This window comes from Peromyscus maniculatus, chromosome 3 (genome assembly GCF_049852395.1).
Source record: "Peromyscus maniculatus bairdii isolate BWxNUB_F1_BW_parent chromosome 3, HU_Pman_BW_mat_3.1, whole genome shotgun sequence".
NCBI lineage: Eukaryota > Metazoa > Chordata > Mammalia > Rodentia > Cricetidae > Peromyscus > Peromyscus maniculatus.
The window spans coordinates 29,566,536-29,584,516 of record NC_134854.1 but is presented as its reverse complement, the minus strand read 5'-3'; positions in this window follow the sequence as shown (position 1 = coordinate 29,584,516).

Here is a 17,981-nt window from a genome sequence, read left to right as displayed (position 1 = left end):
CCTTTTTTTTTTTTTTTTGTAGGAGTTGGACATTTTTTCTGGCTTGTCAGTCATCTCATTATTTTTTGGTTTCTAGCAATGAGAAGTTATATGCTTATGGAGTTATTATAGTGGATTGTTGTTGCTTTCTTGTATGTTTTGTTATTTTGTTTAGCATACCTGTCAGAGTGGATATGTCCTGTAGCTCTTACTACATCCACACTCACCACTTTTTAAATTTATTTTATTTTACGTGAGCACTCCTAATGAGGTGTCCTCAGTTGGATTTGCATCCCTTACTGCTGTGTAGGCAGGCAAGGCTGACTGAAGAAACAGACACAATGATTTCACATGAGCACCGAAGTAAACAATTAGAAGTAGATGGAGAATACTTCACTCTTGTCTGATCAGGCTAGTGAGAGGGGTAAAATACTGGATAGGAATAGCATTTAAAAGTGAATGGGATCAATGTTTTCACACTGAAATGAGAGAATAAAAAATGGGGAAAGAGGGATTGAGAATGAGAGGGAACTATATAGGTTAGAGTTATGAGAAGCAGCAGAGATAATATTGCACAGTATGTATAGAGAAAGATCAGTCACAGTAGCCCATTCCAATGAGATAATAGTTAAAATACAACTGAACCATGAAAGTACAAAGTATAAATAATAAAAATTAAAGATAAAATAAAACAAATAAACAATGCAGAAGAAATCACCTTATCTGACTTCAAACTGTATTACAAAGCTGTACCACTTATAAGAGTATGGTATTGGCATAAAACAGACTTGTGACTAATGGAACACAAGAAGCACTGAGTAAACACACAGCTACAACCAACTGCTTTGAAGGACTACTTCAGGAGTGCTCACTGAAGAAAGGACAATTGCTGTGGAATAATCTCTTTGTACACTGAAGATTTGTTGCTATGTTTGGTTTAATGAACAAGCTGACTGACCAGTCGCTGAACAGAATAAGGTTAGGTGAAAGGGCCAAATTGAGAATGCTGGGAAGGAGAGGGATGGAGTCTTGGACATGCCAGCCAGCTGCCAAGCAAGCAGGATGTGTAGAAAATGAGGTAACAAACCATGAGCTTTGTAGCAAAACATACATAGAAATATGGGTTAATTAAAATGTAAGAGTTAGCTACTAACAAGCATGATTAAACACTATATAATACATCTATTGAGCTAGCATGTAATACATCATTAATGTTTAAAATCATACATTTCAGTTAAAATTTTAATGACAAAATATGCAAATTGGCAGTTACAGAGAATTAAAACATGCTTTTGCTTACATAGTGTTTAAGCTTCATCATTATTTTTGTTTAGTTAAACAAAGATGAAACTTGCCAAAAAAATAAACATAAAAATAAACTATTCAAAAAAGTAACACGTAATCAATACACATGAAACTGAAAATATATAAAGTATCTCATATTGATGTTTCTGGTCGTAATATTAGCAACATTTTGAAAAAATTTACAAATATCCAATAACAAATAAACAATTTATAACATAATTATGCAGATTCTATGAAGCAATTAACAAATACTATAATCCAATTAAACTCAACAACAGCAGTAAATCTCACCAACAAAATATTGAGAAACAGAATCCAGATGTGAAGGAATATGTAATATAGTATTCTTTTATAGAAAAAGGTTCAAAATTTTCAAAACAAGTTGATTTTATAAATAAGAAATTTACAGTGTTCCCATCCTGCCTGGAGTCCTCATCTGGACCAGAGCTAGACTTGAACATCACAAAATGGAAGAAGCAGAAGAAAGCAACCTTATGAATAACATCGTGAAGAGGCTGGAGGCTTATAAAGAAGAAATCAAAAATGAAATTGAGGAACAGGCAAACAAAAAATGGGAAGAACGCTATAAAAAACTAGAGGAAAGGACAAATAAAGCAGAAGAAAACAATAAATCCCTGAAAGAAAATCATGAAAAAGCAATGAAACAGATGAGGGAAACAGTCCAAGGCCTGAAATGGGAAATAGAAAAAAATGAAGAAGACACAAACAGAGGGAATGCTGGAAATAGAAAATCCGACTAAACAAACATGGAACTTCAGATGCAGGTATAACCAACAGAATGCAAGAGATGGAAGAGAGGATCTCTGGCATTGAAGATACCGCAGAAGAAAGAGATTCATCAATCAAAGAAAATAATAAAGCCAACAAAGTCATGACCCAAAAATGTCCAAGAAATTTGGGACACCATGAAAAGACCAAACCTATGAATAATAGGGATAGAGGAAGGAGAATACCAACTCAAAATCACAGAAAATATATTCAACAAGATCATAGAAGAAAACTTCCCAACTTAAAAAAAAGGAAATGCCTATGAAGATACAAGAAGCCTATAGAACACCAAACAGACTAGACCCCATAAAAAAGTCCCCTTGCCACATAATAATTAAACAACTAAACATACAGAATAAAGAAAGAATATTAAGAGCAGCAAAGGAAAAAGGCCGAGTGACTTATAAAGGCAAACACATCAGAATAACATCCGATTTCTCAATGGAGACTTTGAAAGCCAGAAGGACCTGAACAGATGTAATGCAGACACTAAGAGACCATGGATGCCAGCTTAGACTAATATACCGAACAAAACTTTCAATCATCATAGACAGAGTGAACAAGACAAAGCCAGATTTAAACAATACTTATCCACAAACACAGCCCTACAGAAAGCAATAGAAGGAAAGTTCCAACCTAAGGAAGTCAGATACAACCTCGAAAACACAGGCAATAGATAACACCACAGCAGTAAACCCCAAAGAAGCAAACTGCATACACACTACCACCAAAACAACAACAACAACAACAACAACAACAACAACAACAACAAAACAGGAATGAACAATCACTGGTCATTAATATCCCTTAATATCAATGGACTTAATTCACCTATAAAAAGACACAGGCTAACAGAATGGATATGAAAGTAGGACCCATCTTTCTGCTGCATAAAAGAAACACATCGCAAATTCAAAGATAGATACTACCTATGAATAAAAGGCTGGGAAAACACTTTCCAATCAAATGGTTTTAAGAAGCAAGCAGGTGTAGCCATCCTAATATCCAGCAAAATAGATTTCAAACTAAAATTAATCAAAAGAGATCAAGAAGGGCATTACATACTCATCACAGGAAAGATCCACAAAGATGAAGTTTCAATTCTGAACATTTATGCCCCAAAAACAAGGGCACCCACATATGTAAAAGAAACATTACTAAAGCTTGAAACACATATAAAACCCCACACATTAACAGTGGGAGAACTCAACAACCCACTTTCACCACTGGACAGATCTCCCAAATCAAAACTTAACAGAGAAATAAAGGACTTAGCTGATGTCATGACTCAAATGGACCTAATAGATATCTACAGAACATTCCATCCTAACAAAAAGGAATATACCTTCTTCTCAGCACCCCATGGGACCTTCTCTAAAATTGACCACATACTTGGCCACAAAGCAAATCTCAACAGATACAAAACAATTGGAATAACCTCCTGCATTCTATCAGACCACCATGGATTAAAGTTAGATATCAACAACAACAAAAACTACAGAACGCCTACAATCTCATGGAAACTAAATAATGCTCAACTGAATTATTGATGGGTTAAGGAAGAGATAAAGAAAAAAATTAAAGACTTCCTAGAGATCAATGAAAATGAAGACACCACATACCCAAACATATGGGACACTATGAAAGCAGTGCTAACAGGGAAATTCATAGCACTAAATGACCACATAAAGAAGTTAGAGAAATCTCACAGTAGTGACTTAAAAGCACACCTGAAAGCTCTAGAACAAGAAGAAGCTAAGTCTCCCAGGAAGAATAGATCCCAGGAAATTATCAAAGTGAGAGCTGAAATCAATAAAATAGAAACAAAGAGAACAATAAAAAAATTAATGAAACAAAGAGTTGGTTCTTTGAGAAAATCAACAAGATAGACAAGCCCTTATCCAAACTAACCAAAAGACAGAGAGAGAGCTTCCAAATTAACAAAATCAGAAATAAAAAGGGGGACATAACAACACACAATGAGGAAATCCAGAGAATCATCAGGTCATACTTCAAAAACCTCTACTCCACAAAACTGGAAAACCTAAAAGAAATGGATAATTTTCTGGATAGGTACCACATACCTAAGTTAAATCAAGACCAGATAAACTATTTAAATAGTTCAATAACCCCTAAGGAAATAGAATCAGTCATTAAAAGTCTCCCAACCAAAAAAAGCCCAGGACCAGATGGTTTCAGTGCAGAATTCTAACAGATCTTCAAAGAAGAGTTAATACCAATACTCTTTAAGTTGTTCCACACAATACAAGCAGAAGAAACATTACCAAACTCCTTCTATGAGGCTACAATTATCCTGATTCCTAAACCAAACAAGATGCAACAAAGAAAGAGAACTACAGACCGATCTCCCTTATGAACAATGATGCAAAAATACTCAATACAATACTGGCAAACAGACTCCAAGAACACATCAAAACAATTATGCACCATGATCAAGTAGGCTTCATCCCAGGGATGCAAGGGTGGTTCAATATACGAAAGTCCGTCAATGTAATACACCCTATAAACAAACTCAAAGAAAAAAAACCACATGATCATCTCACTAGATGCAGAAAAGACATTTGACAAAATCTAACACCCCTTCATGATAAAAGTCTTGAAGCGATCAGGAATACAGGGAACATGCCTAAACATAATAAAGGCAATTTACAGCAAGCCAACAGCCAACATCAAATTAAATGGAGAGAAACTCAAAGCAATTCCACTAAAATAAGGAATGAGGCAAGGCTGTCTGCTCTTCCCATATTTATTCAATATAGTACTTGAAGTTCTAGCCAGAGCAATAAGACAACATAAGGAGATTAAGTGGATACAAATTGGAAAGGAAGAAGTCAAGTCTTCCCTATTTGCAGATGACATGATAGTATACTTGAGTGACCCCAAAAATTCAACCAAGGAACTGATATAGCTTATAAACACCTTCAACAACATAGCAGGATACAAGATCAACTCAAAAAAATCAGTAGCCCTCCTATATCCAATTGACAAACAGACTGAAAAGGAAATCAGCGATACATCACCCTTTACAATAGCCACAAATGACATAAAATACCTTGGGGCAACTATAACTAAGCAAGTGAAGGACCTATATGACAAGGACTTTAAGTCCCTGAAAAAATAAATTGAAGATGTCAGAAAATGGAAAGATATCCCATGCTCATGGACAGGCAGGATTAACATAGTAAAAATGGCAATCTTACCTAAAGAAATCTATAGATTCAATGCAATCCCCATCAAAATACCAACACAATTCTTCACAGACCTGGAAAGAATAATACTCAACTTTATATGGAAAAACAAAAAAACAGGATAGCCAAAAGAATCCTGTACAATAAAACAACCTCTGGAGGCATCACGATCCCTGACCTCAAGTTCTACTATAGAGCTATAGTAATGAAAACAGCTTGGTACTGGCATAAAAACTGATGTGTGGACTACTGGAATCGAATTGAAGACCCTGACATTAATCCACACACCTATAAACATATAATTTTTGACAAAGAAGCCAAAAGTGTACAATGGAGAGAAGAAAGCATCTTCGACAAATGGTGCTGGCATAACTGGATATCAACGTGTAGAAGGCTGAAAATAGATCCATATCTGTCACTGTGCACAAAACTTAAGTCCAAGTGGATCAAATACCCCAACATAAATCCAGTTACTCTGAACCCGATAGAAGAGAATGTAGGAAGTCGCCTTGAACTCATTGGCATAGGAGATCACTTCCTAAATACAACACCAGTAGCACAGACAATGAGAGAAACAATCAATCAATGGGACCTCTTGAAACTGAGAAGCTTTTGTGGAGCAAAGGACACAGTCAACAAGGCAAAGCGACAGCCTACAGAGTGGGAAAAGGTCTTTACCAACACCACATCTGACAGAGGACTGATATCCAGATATATAAAGAACTCAAGAAATTAGACTTCAAAATGCCCGAGTCCAATTAAGAAATGGTCTATAGAACTAAACAGAGAATTCTCAATGGAGGAAACTCAAATGGCTGAAAGATATTTAAGGAATTTCTCAACATCCCTAGTCATCAGGGAAATGCAAATCAAAACAACTCTGAGATACCACCTTACACCTGTCAGAATGGCTAAGATCAAAAACACTGAAGACAGCTTATGCTGGAGAGGATGCAGAGCAAGGATAACTCTCCTCCACTCCTGGTGGGAATGCAAGCTTGTACAGCCACTTTGTAAGTCAATATGGTGCTTTCTTAGAAAATTGGGTATCAGTCTCTCCCAAGACCCAGCTATACCACTCTTGGGCATATAACCAAGGAATGCTAAATCATACCACAAGTGCACTTGCTCAGCTATGTTCATAGCAGCATTGTTTTCAATAGCCAGAACCTGGAAACAATCTAGATGCCCATCAACGGAAGAATGGATGAAAAAAAATGTGGTACATATACACAATGGAGTACTACTCAGCAGAGAAAAACAATGACATCGTGAGGTTTGCAGGCAAATGGATGAATCTAGAAAAAATCATCCTGAGTGAGGTAACCCAGACTCAGAAAGACAAACATGGTATGTACTCACTCATAGGAGGATACTAGATGTAAAACAAAGATGACTAGACTGCTACTCACAACTCCACGAAGGCTACCTAGAAAACAGGACCCTAAGAAAGACACAGGGAGCACCCAATGACAGAGAAATGGATGAGATCTACATGAGCAAACTGGATGTGGGGGTGAGTAATGAAGGGCAAGGGTCGAGGGAAAGTGAGCTTAGGGGATCGGGAGACCCCAGCTGGATTAAGAACAGAGAGGGAGAACAAGGAAAAAGAGACTATGATAGATGAAGACCACATGGGATTAGGAAGAAGCAAAGTGCTAGAGAGGTCCCCAGAAATCCACAAAGATACCTCCACAATAGACCAACGGCAGTGGTTGAGAGAGTGCCTGAACTGACCAACTCTGTTGATAGGATGGCCAAATACCCTAACTTTTGTGCTAGAAATCTCATCCAATGACTGAGGGAACCGGATACAGAGATCCATGGCTAGGCCCCAGGTGGAGCTCCAGGAGTCCAACTAGCAAGAAAGAGAAGGGATTGTATGAGCAAGAATTGTTGAGAGCAGGATTGGAAAAAGCACACGGACAAATAGCCAAACTAGTGGAAACACATGAACTATGAACCAATAGCTGAGGAGCCCCCTACTGGATCAGGCCCCCTGGATAAGTGAGACAGTTGGTTAGCTTTAACTGTTTAGAAGGCACCCAGGCAGTGGGACCAGGACCTGTCCTTAGTGCATGAGCTGGCTGTTTAGAACCTGGGGCTTATTCAGGAACACTTAGCTCAACCTGGGAGGAGGGGACTGGACCTGCCTGGACTGAATCTACCAGGTTGAACTGAATCCCCAGGGGAATCTTTGCCCTGGAGGAGGTGGGAATGGGGAATGGGGCTGGGGGGAAGGCAGGGGTGTCGGGAGGGGGGAGGACAAGGGAATCATGGCTGGTATATAAAAATAAATTAAATTATAAAATAAAAAAATAATAATAAAAGAAATTTACAAATTCAGGGTAGTAAGAGCTTCTTGAGAAGAGGAAAATGGAATTGGTAACAGTGGAGGGGAGAGGTAAAGACTCTAATGAAGTGTAGTGTAGTTCTACTAGGTAATGGGAAACTGGTTGTAGGTATTTGCTATATAGATATTTCTAAATTTAATGCTATGCACAAATATGAATAAATTAAATGTAACTTAATTTCTGCCTGCTGAATCAGGATGTAAAGCTCTCAGCTACTGCTCATACAGCACTATGCCTGTCTGCTTCCTGCCATGATGGTCATGGACCAACCCTCAAAAACTGTAAATAAGCCTGAATTAAATGCTTTCTTTTGTAAGAGTTCTCTTGGTCATGGTGTCTCTTCACAGTAATAAAACAGTAACTAAGACATAAGTATATATACATATTTTATAACTATTTGTCAAGGCTATATAAGAAGTAAGATATAAGAAAGAACTTTTTTCCCCCATTAAAAACAACATTTCCTGAAAGTTCCAGAGAAATCCATAGGCTGAGCTTCCTCTTGAGTTGGAAAATCTGGTTCTGAAAAGACGCATATAAATTTTTGTCACTCTTACTTCTAACACATTTGATTGCTTTTCTACTGTTATTATTTATTATAATATTTTAAAATTAATTTTAGAGTGCTCTATTAATCCCGATGATATGTATTGTTTTTGGATAGCTTGAAATCTCTGTGAGAAATTAAATATTTATAATTCTTGACTCATGCTCATGAAAATTTCAATGAAAAAGCAAGACTCAGAATGTATATCATGATTATTTCAATGACTATACTGAAAAACATGACTATGTGTGTGTGTGTGTGTGTGTGTGTGTGTGTGTGTGTGTTAGTGACCCTTATATCTTGCTATAGAAGAAGTAGTATCTTAATGTATTCTAGATTGTGCTTGCTAGTCTTATGCCAACTTGACACAGGCTAGAGTTATCTGAGAGGAACTCCCAATTGAGAAAAAGACCTTTATAAGATCCAGCTGTAGGGCATTTTCTTAATTAGTGACTGATGGGGGAAGGCCCAGTCTGTTGTGGGTGGGGCCATACCTGGGCTGGTCCTGGGTTCTATAAGAAAACAAGTTGAGCAAGCCAGGGGAAGCAAGTCAGTAAGCAGCTCCCCTCCATGGCCTCTGCATCAGCTCCTGCCTCTAGGCTCCTGCCCTGTTTGAGTTCCTGTCCTGACTTTGGAATACAATGCAGAAGTCTAAGTCAAAATAAACCCTTTACTCCCCAGCTTGCTTTTTAGTCATGGTGTTTCATCACAGCAATGGAAACCATAACTCACAGATTATGTAACTTTAAAGTGTAACTATTTATATTAAAAAGCAAAATATTTCATTATTAGTACAAAAGCCTAGGAAAGAAAACTGTACACTTGCTACGTTTCAAAAGATAGTTTTTCTTACACACAGTTTAAGCCTGTAGAGAAGATATGTAGTATTAATTTCATGAATTAGATGATTAGATAAAAAAAATGAGTAAAATTTTATTCAGCTTCAAACTACTTCCTTGATTTTTGCCTACTAGGCCATGCACATTCTAGTTGTTGATTTTCCATTCAGATGGTGTATACTGTCTTTGCATATTTAGATTTTTTATTTGGTTAAAAAAATTATACGTTGGGTGTTTTGTGGGTGAGGTTATCATTACTACTACATTGGCGTTTTCAGTGATATGGTTAAGCAAAATGCAGAGAGATTTAGACCTGCAATAAAATACATTGCCAAATATTAAGACCTTTGGCATATGCTCTCACCAATATCCAGGAACCAGGAAAATATTTTTCATTTCAGCCACTTTGGTATTAAATTGGCACAGTCTCACATGTATATATATCGTAAAGCCTGAGGGAAAGGCTTCCACTTGGGTCCAGAGCTGTCACTCTTCTATTCAAGCTTCAGAAGTGTCAGAGCTTTCTTTGTTCCGCAAGAGGCTTACTGGGACCAATGCACACTGTGTCAACTCCAGGCAAATCCTTTATCAGCACATCCTTTTGAAACTGTCATTGAACTGCAAGGACCTAAGGAGTGATAAGCATTAATAAAAGCCTGTCGCTTTTATCCCTCTGCCGTTCAGATTTATTGCTGGATTCTTTATCTAAACTTGGGTTTTAAAGTCCAGACAAATGCAGTTCTTGCCTTCAAAAGTACTGCTTAACCCAGCTCGTAGTGAGATGTGTCGGTTTCTCTAATAATTTATGTTTTGAATTAATATTTTCTTGTAAGTGACTTTGGGCTGTAATTGGAAAGATTCAGTATCATTTGCTAGAAAATATCCTTTATGAAACACATTATAAAAAAGGGATTAAGTGACTAAGTTGTATATTTTAAATTATTGCTACAATTGATTTTTATATGTGAACAATACATGCATATACACATTTAATGGGTTCACTAATACTAAGTAAAAATAAATTGTGGTATGTTTATGATAAGACTGGAACAGGTAGAAATGTCTTTTAATTTATTTTGTTACAAGAGAATTTCAAAATTGTAGCTTTTGTATCATTTTCAATATCCTTTTCTTCTAAATACCTTAAATATAATAGAGATATATATATGTGTGTGTACATACATGCACACGTGTTTATACCCCTTTGATACATATATTTGAAAATTATAATAATACTATTTGTTTTGCATATTCATGAACTAATGAAGGTTTGGTTTGGTAAAACTATTTTCAAGTTTCAATTGTTCTTAAAATGTTATAAAAAATAGTACTAAAATATGTCATGAAAATGTTTTCTCATTCCTAGCAGGTGTTTTTACACATGAAACATGGATTATGCATAATTATGAATTTAGGATAATTATATTAACCATCATACTATAGTTTTGGATAGCAGATTATTCATCCACTAGAATACCCACCATCCGGAAGGATATTTTATTTCCAAATACTCATTCAGTTTTCATTGAATAACACTAAGGATTAAGACTTTGAAGTCACTGCTTCCAATTTGTATGCCAAGTTATTTAAATCAAATCAGAATACAAATACACTGTTGATTTTAGTAGGCTTTAAAAGATAAATTGTGTCTACTCTGTGTTTTCACAAGTTTACCTCTATGTGTTAGGAATTATCTTTGCCTACCAGTTCAGTTTTTCATCTGAAAGAGAGGAGATATATATGTGTGTATTTATTTGTATGTATATATTTTTGTTACTGAAACAGGACTATTTCATTTATTTGTAAGTAACCTCAAGAGAGTGAATTGTGGGGCTCCTGCATAACTTGGAGAGCAGACCTACCAGGCAGGAAGTTTTTGCCCCCAGGCAATTGCTTCCTGTTGTTATAACTGTGTGGATAACTAGTGGATACAGTAAGTTTCAGGGTTTTGTGAGCCTGCTAAGAGTCTTGAGGTTCCTGAGCCTTGCAAGGTTAATTTCCCCAGTCTTAAGAGACTCCCTTGACTCTCCCGCAGGGGATGTTTTAATTTACAGAAAATGACTGCACAACAGCAAGTTCTTCTCTTGTCCTTAATTTCTTTGCATCTCTCTTGTCACACAAGTTGGCAAATAAAAGTCCATTGGAAAAAAAATTGGAATTTGTAAGAACATATTTTCCAGTGCCATCAATCAGTTTAGGACTATAAACCACTCTCAACTCATGTTACAAAATTTCAGCATGTACTCACTATCCCTCGATCCTGTTTGCTCTTTGATAAATAAAATAATATTTTTTTTATTTCTCTAAATATGTGGCAGTTTGAATGAGAATGGCCACCCATAAGCTCATATATTTGAATGCTCAATGACCAGGGCATGGAGCTGTTTGTAAAAGATTTGAAGCATTAGTAGATGTGGTCTTATTAGAGTAGATGTGGCCTTGTTGAAGGAATTATGTCTCTAGAGATAGGTTTTGAGGTTGCAAAATCCCATGGCAGTCTCCCCTCCACCTCTCTCTCTCTCTCTCTCTCTCTCTCTCTCTCTCTCTCTCTCTCTCTCTCTCTTCTCTCTCTGTCTCTGTCTCTGTCTCTCTCTCTCTCTCTCTCTCTCTCTCTCTCTCTCTCTCTCTCTGCTGTGAATCAGAATATGAAGCTCTCAGCTACTGCTGCTACAATGTCTGTCTGCTTCTTGCATGATGATCATGGACTAACTCTCTAAAACTGTAAGCAAACCCTCAATTAAATGCTTTTTTAAAGATAAGAACTGCCTTGGTAATGGTATCTTTTCATAACACTAGAATAATAACTAAGACAGAGGTTGGTACTAGAAATGGGTATTATTCTGATAGTCCTGACTATTACTGTTTGTTGGAAGAATAAGAAAGACTTTGGGACTTTGGATTAGAGAAGCAGTTTAATGTTTTAAGTGGGCTTAGTAGGCCATCATATAAGAATATGGAAGACAGTGCTGAAGGCCACGTGGACTGAGGGGAAACAGCTCAAGAGACTTCAGAGGGAAAGAATATTGTCAGTTGGCCTAGAGATAATTCTTGTGACATTTTGACAAACAATGTGACTCCTTTTTTTGCCCTTGTCTTAAGAATCTGCCTGAGGCTAATTTAAAGAGTTTGCGATTGATGTTGTTGGCAGAGAAGATTTCAAGACAGCCTAGTATTGACTGTGTCAAGTGATTATTAGTGATCACTTTTATATAGATCTACAATGAATAGAATAGAAGCATGTGGTATTGTGTTCCCCCAAATATTGTGCATGCTAATAAACTTATCTGGGGTCAGAGACAGAGCAGCCACAATATTAAACATAAAGGATAGGCAGTGGTAGCACATACCTTTAATCCTAGCATTCCAGAGGCAGAAATCCATCTGTTCAAGGATATAGCCAAGCATAGTGACTCATGCCTTTAATCCCAGAAAGCGAGCTCTTAATCCCAGGGAGTGAGGCAGAAAGCAGAAAGATATACAAGGCGTGAGGACCAGAAACTAGAAGAATTTGGCTGGTTAAGCATTTTGGCCTGGTTAAGCTTTTAGCTGGTTAAGCTTCAGGCTTTTGGGCAGCAGTTCAGCTGAGAGCCATTGGGATGGGACACAGAAGCTTCCAGTCTGAGAAAATAGTACCAGCTGAGAAGTTGGCCAGGTGAGGTTAGCTGTGGATCATTCTGTTTCTCTGATCTTCCAGTTCACCCCAATACCTGGCTCAGGTTTGATTTTATTAATAAGATCTTTTAAGATTCATGCTACAGAAGCAAGCAGGGAAAATAGAAATACAAAATGTACAGTTTGATGAGAAAAAGAGGATGAAACATGGTCCCTGGACTCCAACATGGCCCCACATGGCAGCCCAACCCAGAACCTGGGCAGTCACAAGACCTTAGATAGTAACAAGAGCTATGGACCATAGACCCTGGAGTCTCAAAAGAGACTTTGGACTTTAAAACACTGTTAAGACTATGAAAAACTATGGGGACTTTGAAGCTGGACTGAAGGTGTTTTGCATTATTATATGGCCACAGGCCTATGGGTGCCAGAGAGTGGAATGTGGCATTTAGAATGATAATGACCCACATAGGCTCATATATTTGAACGTTTAGTCACCAGGGTGTGGAACTGTTTGAGAAGAATTAAAAGGATTCAGGCATGTGACCTTGTTGAAGGAAGTGTGTCACTGGTAGTGGATTTTGAAGTTTCAAAGTAGGCCTGAAGTCGGACAAATCTCTCTGCCTCCTGTTGTGGATTATGATGTAAAGAAAGCTCTCAGCTACTGCTCCAGAACCATGCCTGTTTCCTGCAATGACAAGCATGGACTAGCCTTCTAAATCTGTAATCAAGCCCTCAATTACATGCCTTAAAACTATAAATAAGTCTTGCCTTGGTCATGTTGTTTCTTAACAGCAATAGAAGATTACTGTGGAATGATCTGTACGTCAAATTGCTCTGATTGGTCATTAAATAAAACACCGATTGGCCAGTGGCAGGGCAGGAAGTATAGGCGGGACTAACAGAGAGGAGAAAAAAAAGAACAGGAAGGCAGAAGGAGTCACTGCCAGGCACCGCCATGACAAGCAGCATGTGAAGATGCCGGTAAGCCACGAGCTACGTGGCAGGGTATAGATTTATGGAAATGGATTAATTTAAGCTATAAGAACAGTTAGCAAGAAGCCTGCCATGGCCATACAGTTTGTAAGCAATATAAGTCTCTGTGTTTACTTGGTTGGGTCTGAGCGGCTATGGGACTGGCGGGTGACAAAGATTTGTTCTGACTATGGGCAAGGCAGGAAAACTCTAGCTACAGAAGATTGTATAAGACAAGATACAAAGCTTTATGTCTTCTATGGATGACACTATTATCCTTCATGCTGAAGTTTCTGCTTTTCAGCTTTGTAAGGAAGTCACAAGAGACCACCTTATCTTTAAGCTTCTCTTTCTTCCCACAGATGTATGTGCACTCTTTGTCTAATTTTCCTTCATAATCCCATTCTACTCTTGATAAAGAAGCATCCATTGTCCCAATAAAAGACCACTACCTCAACCAAGCTTTCCATCACATTCTACTCTTGATAAAGAAAGCATCCATTGTCCCAATTAAAGACTACCACCCCAGCCAAGCTTTCCATTCTGGTCCACCCTTTAAGCCCCTCTCCTTTGCATTCTGATACAGTTTCTTCTCTTTTAATTGATTCTTTGGAACTTTCACATCATGCACCCCAATCCCATTCATTTCTCAGTCTCTCTATATTGATCCTTCATCCTTGCAGTGTCCCTCCAAGAGGAAAACTAAAAAAGAAATAATAAAAATAAGATAAAAATTTAAAAAAACAAACAAAAAGCAAACAAACAAGTAAAAATCACTGCTTTTTTCATCTTTCCTGCCTCTTCATTCATGTTACTGGCATTGAGAGCTGCTGTGCATCATGCAGTATAACCTTTTGTCCAAACAGCTTTACTTGCAAATGTTCACTGTGTAATGTGTGTTGATCAGGTTCAAGGCCTCTGGCTTCTGCTACACCATCAATACTGGACACTCACCAACATGCCTCTTGGATATCCTGCTCTTGCCCAAGTCATGCTTCAGTGTAGCAGGAGCCACTGACATCATAGGGTCATGGACCCAGACACAAGCCTCAGCAGCAGCTTGGGCCTAGTTGATACCATGACCATAGGTGGCAGTGCAGGCCACTCAGATAAGTATGGTCCTGGCTGCAGCATCTCCCTTGGTCCCCAGCATAGCTACAGGTGGCATCCCAGAACCAGGACATCCATGTGGTCTTTCGAGGCAACATGGGCCATGGACATCAACACAGACCCAGACATGGTCCTTGGCTGCAGGTCAAGCCTGGGTGTCTCCAGGCCACTAAGATTGGGATGGCCCGGACCTGCCTCGACTGAATCTACCAAGCTGAGCTGAATCCCCAGGGGAGTCCTTGTCCTGTAAGATATGGGAATGGGGGGTGAATTGGGGGGAGGGGGGAGCACAGGGTGGGGTGAGAGAAGGGAGGACAGGGGAATCTGTGGCTGGTGTGTAAAATTAAATTCAATTATAAAATTAAAATAATAAAAAGATATAATTGTGTATCAAGTTGAAAAAAAAAAAAGATTGGGATGGCCATTTCTGTGGTATGGCCCTCGGGGACTAACATGGCCATACATGGTGACCCAGACTCTGAGCACCCTTACAGCCTTTGGTGGTAACAGGAACCATGGACATCAACACAGACCAAGGCTGCAGCAGGGCCATAAACCTAGACATGGCCTTTGGCAGCATCCCAGGCCCAGATGACACCATGGCTCCAGGTGGCAAGCAAGTCTCCCATATCAACCTCTTTCTCATCCAACCTTCACCTCTTCAGATCTGCCTCTCTGCACAGGACATGAACAATTCTGCCTCTTTTTCTCTCTCACACTCCACCATATATTTTCTCATCATAATGGTGCCTGACCACTAACAGCCCCAGGCAGACCCGTGTGTGTGTGTGTGTGTGTGTGTGTGTGTGTGTGTGTGTGTGTGTGTGTGTTTGTGTGTCCATCTCCACTCACCTGGTCCTAATGGCACCCAGAATGCCCATGGATTCTTTTCCCCACCTAGAACAAATAACCCCATGCAGGCCTGTGTGTGTACATCTCTACCTACCCAGTCCTAATCATTGATACAATTTCTTTTTTTGTTTGTTTGTTTTTTTTTTCCTTTTATTTTATTTTACAATACCATTCAGTTCTACATATCAGCCACGGGTTCCCCTGTTCTCCCCCCTCCCCTTACCCTCAGCCCACCTCCCATTCCCACCTCCTCCAGGGCAAAGCCTCCCCTAAGGACTGCGATCAACCTGGTAGACTCAGTCCAAGCAGGTCCAGTCCCTTCCTCCCAGACTGAGCCAATTTAAAATGTTTTACAAAATCTTTATTGACAAATAATTTACATAGTATATAATTTGCCTGTTTGCACAATTTGATAGACTTTAGTCCAGCATCCTCATAGGCCCATGACACCATCACCACTTTCTATTTTAGAACATTGCTGTCTTTAATTTCATGTACACATATAATGTATGGTGATTACATTCTACTTTATTTTTTTAATGAACATAATAATTGCAATTGTAACCATTTTTATGTTCACAATTCAGTGGCATGAATTACTTTCAAAATATTAATTACATTGATACAGTTTCTTAATCTCTTCACTTTTTAAACAGTTTCTCCTTTAGCCCCATCCTTGTTTGTTTTTGTGTGTGACACATTATTTCTCTTCCAATTGAATCCAGACTTCTTAAAACCTAATATGTGCTGGAGATGTCTTTCTGTATGCTTCGAATGTGTTGCTCTGATTGATTGATAAGTAAAACGCTGATTGGCCAGTAGCCAGGCAGGAAGTATAGTATAGGCAGGATAAGCAGAGAGGAGAATGCTGGGAAGTGGAACGCTGAGTCAGGAGACACTGCCAGCTGCCGCCGCCATGAGAAGTAAAATGTAAAGTATCCATAAGCCCCAAGCCACATGGCAACTTATAGATTAATAGAAATGGGTTAATTTAAGATACAAGAACTAGATAGCAAGAAGCCTGGCACAGCCATACAGTTTATAAGTAATATAAGTCTCTGTTTGTTTACCTGGGTCTGAGCGGCTGTGAGCTAGGTGGGACTAAGAAAACTTCTGGCTACAAATATAAATTTGTTTTCAGTTTTCCTACTCACTCCAAATGCACAACTCATTGAAATCTTATCTTTAAATGTACCAACTTCAAACTACTTTGGTAACATTATCAATGACCTCCTTTTATATCACTTATATCTTCTGACCTCTAAGGGTGGTGTTCAACTTAGTCACCCATGAAAAGATAATTTATATTTTTTGGTTTTAGTATAAAATAAAACATTTATAGATTTGAATTTTATAAAATAAATTTTATGTATTTTAGGGTATTTATTAATTGTTTGATGACTTTTAATAAAGAAATATATTTAGCTCTCAGCAACATTAAGCTACAATAGTGATCCACTACCTCTAGTTATTATCATCTTTTCAACCCCTCTTCCATGGTGATCCCTGACCCTTTGTAGGAGGTTATGACATATATGTCCCATTTAGGGCTGAGCACTCCACATTCTTTTATTTTATTCATGTTGATCAGTTGTGGTTCTTTGTGTTAATTGTCATCTACAGCAAAAAGAAAATCCTCAGATGAGGGTTGATACATGGAAGAATCTATCAGAATAATGATAAGTCATTACTAGTTGGTTTAACACTGTCTCCATTTAGCAGTGTCAGCATGGTAAGATCTGATGCCAGAAGTAGTAGTACATGCCTTTAAGCCTGGCACTTGGGAGGCAGATTCATGTGAAGCTCTATAAGTTCAAGGCTTCAAAGAAAATTCCATTCCAGTCAGTCCTACATAGCTACACCCTGTCCAAAAATCAGTGAAATAAAAAGGATTGAATTCTTCTCTAGTGTCTTCATTCTACCTAGTCATGGGCTCTTGGTCCTGTTGAAGGTGATAGATGTGAATTCTGTCTTGTGCAGAGGGCCTTAAATCTCATTAGAAAGCAGTTGCTTGCTTCCACAACATCCATGCCACAACTGCACAGGTGGCCATGTTTTGCAGGTTACTCATTATTGTAGTTAGCAGGGCTCACAGATGGGTAAGACTATTGAATACTTCACTCACCCAGTAGCACTATAGGACAGTTGCACACATGAACATGTAACTGTATATACAAGATTGTACAAGATCAGGCCAGACAAAATCCAAGCATAGATTGGGAAGGAACTCACAAAGTACTACTCTTGACTGAAGAACCATGGCAATTTGTGGTGGGTGAAGAAAAAGAGAGTCACTTGGCTTCAGGACTGTGCCTTCTGAGAGTCTAGCCATGTTACGGTGTATGGCCCCACACGGATATATAGATAGGCAACATTAAGTGAACTCAGTGGATTTTAAAAAGCATCATGG